The sequence below is a fragment of the Phragmites australis genome, chromosome 17, assembly GCF_958298935.1.
Source record: "Phragmites australis chromosome 17, lpPhrAust1.1, whole genome shotgun sequence".
NCBI lineage: Eukaryota > Viridiplantae > Streptophyta > Magnoliopsida > Poales > Poaceae > Phragmites > Phragmites australis.
In genome coordinates, this window is record NC_084937.1 from 20,307,186 (window position 1) to 20,317,627 (window position 10,442).

The 10,442-nt window shown below is 49.0% G+C and overlaps 1 pseudogene; it reads right to left on the reverse strand.

The window, feature by feature from the left end:
* Positions 1 to 2,799: 2,799 nt before the first annotated feature.
* Positions 2,800 to 5,530, reverse strand: LOC133896672 (transcription factor bHLH30-like; annotated as a pseudogene).
* Between the last annotated feature and the right edge of the window lie 4,912 nt (positions 5,531 to 10,442).

Below are 10,442 nucleotides of genomic sequence, written 5' to 3' on the forward strand. Positions count from 1 at the left end.
ACTGACCACGCCTGTCCCTGCCACCGCCTGGCAGGAAGGCGTGGGCACAATTAATGCGACGGGTTCCATCGCATATCCCTTCACGGGGCCTATAAAGGAGACGGCTTGAAGATATCTTCGATGGGCTCGAGGATTATCGCCTATCGCCCCATTGCATCAGCCGTGTCAGATCTTCTCTGACCACACGAGCATGAGAGAGTATTCAGAAAAGGAGAGCTAAGTTAAGACTGGGACTCTCAGACCTGAAAGACCGGCACTTGAAGCTGAAGCCAACCGAAGCTCTCAAGACGACCAAAGCTCAAGACTTGATAGATAGACAAAAAAACCTTGTAACACAGAGATCCAGAGAAAGGCATTCGAAGAGCCTTGATAATACACTAGCCACACAGGAGTAGGGTATTACGCTCCGTGCGGCCCGAACCTGTCTAAATCCCTTGTGCATTTACTCCTAACCGACGATCCTCCGTCCCGCCTAGATCCCATACATTCACATTAAACCCACGTACGAGGAAGATCCAAAATCAGCCTCCCGGCCGAATGTCAAAGGGGGCCCTCAGGATCCCCGCTTGCGGTGTTGATCCACCGACAGGCATTATCTAAAGTGATAGAAAATATTTTATTTGTGAGACCAAAGTCTTCAACTACTTAAGATATTTTTTCAGCAATATTTTCATCATTATGCGCGACATCAATCAACCGGAAACCTATTATTTTCTTTTCTAATTGTCAATAATTATTAAGAAAATAAGCAACCACGCTAAGATAATCCTCTCCGATCCTACTTGCCCATATGTCAAAGGTCAAAGCAAATAAAAATGTACATGTTTGTAATATTTCTTTAAGCTAGCTACGACATGTATTGTAGTATTTTACCATATCTCTACTAATTATGTGTCTAGAAATATGTGCGAACTTAGGATTATGAGATTGTTTAATGTAATCTTCAAATACAATGGACTCACCGATGTTGAGTGATAAATCTGCTCTTGCAATGAAGTGACATAGCTCTTTTTGAGCATTGGCAGAGTCATACTCCCAATGACGAACAGAACCGTCGGGTTGTACTAGAGTACCGTAAGCTTCATGGCTGCTCTACTCTTTCGCTTGCAAGTTATGACATGCCTTTTCAAGTGTCTTGTTCCACATGAGGGCTTTGTAGAATAATTCATGTTTATAAATATAACACCTAGCATACCTAACACTTACCTCATCTTCCTCTCTGTAGAACCTTTCAAAGTCTTCCCAAACTTCAGAAGTACCGGTTCTTGACCATTTAGAGCTAATGCTTACTGATGTGTGTGCACTTGTAGAGCCTGACAATGAAGGTGTTGATGCATCACCTGCATGTGAATCTGGTCCATCATCACTTGCAGCACTAGTATCAAAGGGGTCGTAGTCCCCTGTGAGTCATTGATGAAAAAAACCATGATCGATGGATGTATTATGATCATTATCACTAACATCTATGATCAATGTTAAATGGCATAAAAAATTCAAATATTCAGAGTTAGAAATAATCAAATAATAAAATAAATGATAAACAAGAATGAACAACGATGAAAAAAATCACCGAGATTTCTTCGGTGATTTCTTCAAGACAGCAGAATGAAGTTTTTGAAATTGCTCAGATTTTTTTTAATACAAACTAATTTTATCAAATTATTGCAAATTCTCAAGAACTTCAAAACAACAATGTGAGTAAAAAACAAGAGAGCAAATGGTATGACTAGTGTGAAATGAAAGGGCAGGATGGTCCTCTATTTATATGTGAAAAATGATTATTTTTACATTTTTTTTTGAATTTTTAGAGTCCTAATGGTCACAAAACGGCTAGAAAATAAAAAAAATAACGGGTTAACAAGTTAAACGGACCCGTTAACCCAGCATGCCCATGCGTGCCTTCCTGTGTCGGCCGTGCTACCCATGCCCCTGCGTGCCTTCGTGAGCTGACTCCACCCGCAATGGCTTCTGGCTGGCCTAGGTGTGCTGGCTAGGTTTTGCCTTGCCAGGCTGACCGTGCCCCCGCGTGTCGAGCAGACGAGCCAGGCCGCTTCTATGTCGTGCCTGCATGGGCAAGCCATGCCTAGCTGGGCAAGGCGTGTGAGGCCTTGCCATACTCAGTTGTGCCGTGCTTGTGCCGGTCCGGGCTGGACCGTGCCAGCCCAAAATAGCCGGGTCGTGCTATGTGAACCTGCCGTGCCACGTCTAGATTGTGACTACAGTCTCATGTCTCGAATCGATCTAATAAACACGACCTATTTAGATATTTTTATCCGCATGGAATACGAGCAACCTTTCAATTTGTCGCATAGATGGATCTTAACGTCAAGCAATGAGCAAGATCTCTCGACACCGCCAGTGGGTCTAATCGCCTTTGGCCCGTAGCGATAGTTATCCAGATCACGGTCAGTTTGTGGAAAGGCACATGCCGACCAATAACCGGGCGTGGTGGCCGTCACAAGCATAGCAAATAGGGCGGGATATGCTAGCGGTCGGGAGTATGAACGATGATGACCATGACACGGGACGCGACCAAGGTCTATGAATCTCCCATCAAAAACCTAAATACAATGCTTAAAAGTTTCATGGACGTTTCCCAACACTGAAGATAATTCACAAGTTAGCTGTGCGCGTATGGAACACAAGAATTTTGCATTGTAAACCTTTCACACTACTTGCAAAAGTTCTCACCGTTCCTGAGCGAACTGACATTCATGGGGTGCAACTCTCAAACATGCATAACAGCATGTAAATAATCCAAACAGATCGAACATAACTCAGAACAAAGAAAAAGGGAACCAAGAGAGAACCGTTCACAATTAATATGCATAAATTAAAAAGGAAAAAACATGCCGCCAATTTCATCTTCCATTATACCCCAGAGATAGTACATTTGTACACCCATATCACCCCCTTTTCCCAATACCTGCAATTCAGTAATCAGTACCAGCATGGACATGATTACATGAACATACGAAGGGATACATAAAACACTCCCTCCTGAACCTTCAAGTTATCATTTCCATCATGCATGCAGACATGCACACACCATTTTACCCAAAGAAACCTCACCCCAAAAGCTTGAAATGACGGCGAAAGTTAAACTAGCTATGCTAATTAGCTCGCATATATGCGTTCATGCATGCATCCATGCAAAGCATGAACGGCCTAAGCAGCTTATCCTGGAACGCACTACACCGAGTACTGCTCCTGCGCGCCGTAGTTCATGCGCTGCCTCTTGATGCTCCGGCCGCCACCCCGGACGACGACGTGTCGCTGCTTGCCGCCCTGCGGTCCATGACGCCGCGCAGGGCCTCCTGGACCGACGCGATGCACTCGTGTCTCCGGTGCGACGCTGCGCGCTCGTCGTCGATGCCGTCTCCGCCGTGCACGGCGCTCGGATGCCCGTCCTCGTCGCCGTCGCCCTGATCCGTTCTCTCGTCCGCGGTGATGAGAAGCACGATCCGGACGCGCCCGCCCAGCGTGGTGATCTCGGCCCGGCGCGCGCGCATCTGGAGCGCGGCGAGCGCCCGGACGATGTCCGGGATGAGCCGCGGGCGGTCCTCGCAGCAAAGCGACGCCCGCACCACGAGCCGCCCCGCCCCGTCGGCCGCCGCGTCCACGGCCAGCTTGTCGGCCTCCGTCGGCAGCAGCTGCGCTGGCCCGGCAGCTTCTTCGTCGCCCGTGACGGCGGCGGCTGCCACCATCATCGCCGATGTCTGCCGCTTCAGCTCCTTCACGTGATCGAGCACCTCGGCCAGCAGTGACGCCTTGTCCGTCTGCACGCACGCAGCAAGCACATACAATCATACCAGTGCATCCATTAGAAATCTGTATGAATATCATCCCAAGAAGCATGATGATTTATCTCGTTTAGACCTTCCAAAAGGGTGGCGCACTCACACTAGCGAAATGATCAAGTGTGAGCGTGGAGAAAAAAAGCTGTACAAGAATTGCCGTTGCGGTGCAGCTTTTCTCTCTGCATTCGCATGGCCTTTTGAGCTTTTACACTTAGGTGCGTGGTGGTGTCGTACTGTCATACATGCTATGTTTACTTCTGACACGATATATAGCGCGCGCATTCATGTCATGTCGCGCAGGGGTTGAGCCGTTTTCCCCTCTCGTCCAAGCAGAAACAGCGGCATTATCCCGTATGAAAGATTTATGCTGCCTCCTCATGTTTTGTCAGGAGTTCGGCATGCAACGCATGGCGTGCGTGCTGCGTCCTGCCCATTGCCACTGATGCCGACCATTTCATTAATACCAACATTTATCCAACTTGTATATGTGCGTGTATACACTAGCTAGTACCATATATTTTTTATCCTACCCCTCGAATGAATATTGAATCTATACAAGTAGCTCATGAATGTCAATATTAGTTAAGGGGAAACCTCAAGCCTAGCAAAGTAGATGAGCATCGAGCTCAGTGACAACGCTGCAGATGGACGAGCCGGTTGGGATTTGAAGCCCCTGTCCCACACACCCTTGTTTAGACCTCCAATGAAGGCCGGGTAAGGGGGCCCTTATCTAAAAAAAGCGAAGTATATCCTTGGAAGCCGCTTCATGTAATGATACAAACTACAACTTTTGGCAAAGCTATAGCTCTCGCTACATGCAAGTGAAATCGATTGAAAATATGGCTATTTTAATTTGCCTTTCTTGATAAACAGGTCTAATCAAACAAAATACGCATAGCCATGTAAGTTCATCACGGAACTACCTAGTCCATACCCTTAACTAGGCATGGTTATCGTTTCACTGTCTTCTTGCACTGTGATCGCACTTAGGCTCATCGATCCACCTCGTAGTCCATTTGATTCTTTGATTGTACCAACGAGAACGACGGATCGACGTGAGTATATGTCGAAATCACAAAAATGGTGGCGCGTAAATTTGATGTGGTTAATTATAGCAAGTTTAGCTCGTGAGGATATGTATACGATGATGCCTAGTGCAGTACGAATATATCTAATGATCACCTTGGTGGTGCTGGGGAGGAGGCTGCGTAGCCTGGCGAGGTGCCCGTTGATCCGCTGCCGGCGGCGGCGCTCGGCCTCGCTGTGGCTCCGCGACGCCGCCAGCGCCTTAGCGTCCATCATCTCCCGCGCCGTCATCCGCCCCAGCTCCGCCTGCAGGCTCCCCAGCAGCCCTGATACCACCGCCTTGCCGCTGCCCTCCGCCGCGCGCTGCTGCTGCGCCGTAGCCGCCGCATCGAACCCGAACCCGAACACCCCGCCTTGCCCGAGCCCGAACCCACCTCCGACGACGTCGCACGCGTAACCACCCGCGGCGCTGACGAAGCCCCCGACGGCCGGCTCGGAGAACGGCGTGCCGAGCCACGGGATCAGCTGCGCGGCCTCTTGGCTCCCGTGGCCGACGCCTCCATCCCACATGGCTGAGCACGAACGAACTAGCTTCTGCTCCTCTAGCTGGTCTTGGAGTTCTTGGCTTTGTGGTTGGTGGTGGCGGCGGCTTCCGGTTGCTCTCGCTCTCGGTCAAATAGGCGTCGCCTTTTAAGCCGGGTGCTCGTGGCTACCGCGCACGGCGACGGCTTTCGGGGGTGGCTTTTTATCGTGCCCTTTTGGCGCCCGCGGCACGGTAGTGGCCGAGTCGGCGAGCGAACCAGCCAGCCAGGGGCTCGTTTACGGCACTACACTAGTCAGGGGGGCCGGCCTGCTGCCTTTCTAAAGATTTTTTTTTCCAAGTAGATGTTTCATGGTACTATAGTAGTGGAAGAATATGCTTTGGATAGAACAGGGACGTGACTAGGCATGTAGGGACTAGAGTAGTAGAGTTAGTTGTGATCGATTGTTGTTGCTAGCATAAGCTAGCACATCCGGTGGTGTTGGAGTTTTTCATTGATGCTTACTCTGTGTTTTAAAAGTTTGATTTGATTAATTTTGTAGTAATGGAAGAGAGTAAGAGCATCCATAGTGTGGGGCTGAACCGATTCTTGAAACCCATTTTCCGCTTCTGGCATCGGTGCTAGCCACTGTGGCATGAGATGCCTGGAAAAAGATTCCTGGTATAGATACAAATTCAGGCTTTGGTGTCTACTAAAGATGAGTTATGGGCCCACAAGTAAATGTAATAAGAGAGGGAGGAAGAATATGATGGGAAATAAAAAGATAATATTCAATTCAACTGTAGGTCGACTAAGAAAATAAAAGTGATGCTAAACACTATATCGAAAAAGAAAGTCTAGCACCGGTGTGATGTGGCTGTGACATGAATTTTTAAGCTTCATCTACACTGACTGGCCTAAGAGACGGCGTCGCACGGCTCACCGGCAGCAAACTCGAAAGGTTGAAACATCAGCTGCGTATCAGGTTCAGTTCAGAAACGGAAGCCGAGCCTGCGATTTGACAATTCGGGGGGCAGTATGAAACCTCCGCGCCCGTCAATCCGTGAGCCATCCGCGCGTCCGTGGACCCAACGCGCCGAGCATAAAGCCGACCAACGCTGCCGAGCAGTCAATGGAAAAAAGGAGCCCCGCTCCGGCGTGCCACCGCCGCAGGGAACAGCGCGGCGCTGCGTGCCCACCCGCCTCAGGCCCGAACCCCCGCGCTGACGAGTGACGACGCCTCCTCGTAAATAAAGCAGCAAGCAGCACCCCCGCCGAGAGCCGGAGCGCCTATCAATCGGCTAGGCCTAGGCGCGCGCCGCGAGCGAGCCAACCGAGCCAGCGGGGCGGAGCAAAAGGCGCACGCACCTGCTGGGCGCGAGCCACGTTTTGTCCCTCCCGCGGCTGACCCTGCCGCGCGGGCGAGCGAGCGAGCGAGCGCGGCTGCGTGGACGCGTGATTGTGTCCGCCCGTCCGCGCGCGGCTTTTTGGCAGGTCCGTGCGCCCGCGCGGCCCACGCCTCGCGCAGTGCCGCGCGGCCCGAGGCGCGACCGGATGATTGTGTCCCGCAGGCTGCCGCTGCAGCCGCCGATGCCGCCCCGTCCCGTCCGTGCCTGGCTCGGCACGCACGCTCCCTGAGGAATATCGCCTGCATGCCGAGATGCGCGGCCGTCCGCGCGACGCCTCGGGCGAGCGAGCCAACGGTCGCAGCGATCTCCGCCGGTGACGCGCGGCGCGGGTATTGGGCGGGTCGCTCGGTTGGTTAGGTTCGTTGCTCGATGGACGGATGGAAAAAGGATTGTGCGCGCGAAAGTTGGCCGAGTCGGGCAGAAAGTTCGCTTTGGCTCAACTTTGTTAGTTCTCTTCCTTTTCTTTTCTTTTTTTCGAAAGGAGTAGAGATTTCCTTCATTTTGTAGTACAGTACACTCTTATTACATTCAGTATCCTTACACAGAAAGAAATTACAAACAAGGACAACATGATCCTCGTTACAAACTTCTTCCACTCACACCTTCCACCGATGTTTGCGAGACTGCCAAAGCGTAGCAACGCAGGTCGGTGTAGACGAGATCTGTCATACTAGAGTTGGCGTGGAGGCCCAAACATTAAGAACCAAGAGAGCCAACAACTCCAAATCCCCTCGAAGCAACATCTTTGACGATGAAGGAGCATCGGCAGCGTCCACCACAAGTCTAGTACCACCACCCTCGACCACGCGAAGTATGGCGACCCAGAACAATACTCTGCCATCGTCGGCTTCAATCCTAACGACGTAGCAAAACAAAAATACGTCCAAACAAACAACAAGAGATAAAGACATCCCCATTCGCAACACCCATACAAAAGCATAACACGATAACCAACCGTCCGGCAAGTGCGTTGCTGGCCAGTGCTCCGACGCGTCTGCCTTCTTGCTGGCCTTGTTCCGCCGGCGGCACGAGACCAGGGGAAGGCAGCAACCGCGACGAGGAGCGCCTCCAACTCCATCTTCAAGGCCGTGGCACGCCGGGGCCAGCGCCTTGCACGGACAGCATGGTGGCAGAGCGCGGCGGGCATGCGCACCACGGCGAGGACGACGAGCACAACAACGGCACACGGGAAGCAGCAGCACTGGGCCGCCGTGTTAGTTCTTTTCGTGCTTCCTCTTTCGCTCTTCTTTTTGTCCGAACTCGGATGCGTTGCATCGCTGCGTGGCGTACAGCAGCATCTTGTCAGGTTATCAAACTAACTACGTACGACTACTCGTGAGGTTGTCGAGCTTTTGTTCAGCAGATTGTGCCGGCCGGACGAGTCATCGAGTCTCCGGGTCCAGCACTAGCAAATACATATGACATGCAATTAGACCTGAGCAAATTGAGTACGCTCCGAAAAAGCCCGAAAAGTCAGCAGATTGGAATCCCAAAACACCTGGACCTGGACCGAGCCCGGCCTGAATATTAATTTTTATTATTTTCCAAATAAAAATAGGCGGGCAGCCCGGCCCAGACCGGCCCGAAGTCCAACGCGATTGATTCGATTAGTCCAACCCGGAGTATAATGGAGGCACCGGTGTGTATACTCTGGTAGGGTTTGTGGGCAGTGAGACGGGCCGGCTGATCTGATTGATGTGTGAATCGGAGACGATGATGCCACCACCGAGCTGAGAGCCCGAGTCTCTCGTGCTCATGCATCCGCCACCGAGCGAGAGCGGGCCCCGCGTGCGCTTGATATCATCACCATGGCATTACGACGTGAGTACCATGCGGCTTTTCCCCGTGCTCCTCCCCGACGGAACAAAATTTCCTAGAAAGCATGCTCGCCTTTTCTCGGCCAAGAAAGAGGCCGGGAACATGCATGAGGGAAAGAAGTCGTAGGGTATAGTGCTCGCTCAAGATTTACTTGAGCTGTGCACCAGCTAGGCTGATCTGAGGTAATTATAGTGCTAGGTAGACTGGAATACTGATCAATATAATGCATTTTTCGGAGCAGGGATAATGTAAAGATCTTGTTAATTCGATCTTGCTGAAGCTTAATATGCTCAAACGAAATTAAAGGATTTGATTAAACACAGCCATATTCTTTACAATAGAACTTTGACAATGTCTTTTTTGAATAGTATTTTAATTTGGCCAAAATAAGGAACATCGTTTTGTTAAATTTGCCTTTGCAACACTAGTAATCCCGCACGTGGATCCACATGTCTATAGTCAAAGAGAAATATCAAATAATTCAATATGTTAAACATGTCCATGTGTCAAGCCCACCAAAAAAATCTCACGAACTAAACCCATCAATTAAATGGTTTTCATTGCATTAAACAACATTAATATTTCATAAATAATATCCGATTTCAGTTAGAACATATATCTGTCCATTGCATTGCACAGGCACCTAAACCGCTCCATGTTACTATAGACCTTACATATCAAATCACTACGTGAAAAATAGACAAATGTGACATATCATAATCGTCATGGGTGACGGATCCCACACCCGTCACTCCGAACGCGTCATTAATAACATGTAATAAGTGACGGGTAAGGACCCGTTACTAATAAGATCATTGGTGATGGGTCAAAACTTGACCCGTTACTTATTAAGGTCATTGGTGACGGATCAGAACTGTGATCCGTCACTTATGACTTGTTTGTGACCCGTCACTTATGACTGATATACGATTTTCGTGTTTTTTGAATACGAAAAAAAATCAAAAAAAAAATATTTTTCACCCAAGTCAATCCAACTTAGGCCTATCACCACTCGTCACGTGTCTCTACCTATTTTTAGGCTGTTTTTAGAATGTGCTTTCTGTGGGAATCAAACTCGCGACGGTCCCTTGCGCGCGTAGCTACCTAACCACCTCAACCTCGCGTGTGTCCTGAAGGGACTCAGATAAAAGATCATTTTAACTATTTTGCCGAGGGTCATAAGTGACAGGTCTTGTCATAAGTGACGGGTCACAGTTATGATCCGACACCAATATTAATTTTACAATAGACATAAAAATCAGTTGACTCAGAGTGCATTCGGTTAAATGGCCATAACTTTTGCATACGAACTCCGATTTCGACGTTTTTTTACTCTACGAACATCTATAGAAAAAGTTACATCCATTTATTCCCGACTTTGTCGGGTTCGGTGAATTTTTCAAAGCCTAAAACGGCTTGGAAGATTGAGTTCTCGCCTCCAGAAGTTTCTACACTGTTTTCGAAAAGAAAAAAATAAATAAAAATAATTTTTTTTCAATGTTTGGATCATTTTCTGTATTTCTGAATAACGTCATTAGTGACGGGTCCTAACTTGATCCGTCACTTATGACAGACCTATGAGACCCGTCACCAATAACTGACCTACGATGACCTGTGAGTGATGAGTCATCATTGGTGATGGATCAAGTTTTCATCCGTCACCAATGACTGTCATTAGTGACGGGTTACAACTATGTTCCGTCACTTATATAGTGTCTACTTTGTCTATTTTTCACGTAGTGAATCTATATCTATGCTAATATAAAAGGCACTAATTATGGTGATCCATCGTTCAACCCTGGATGAGATTTCATAAATAATATCCAATTTCGGTTACAACCTAGCTTTGTCCATTGCATTGCACAAGC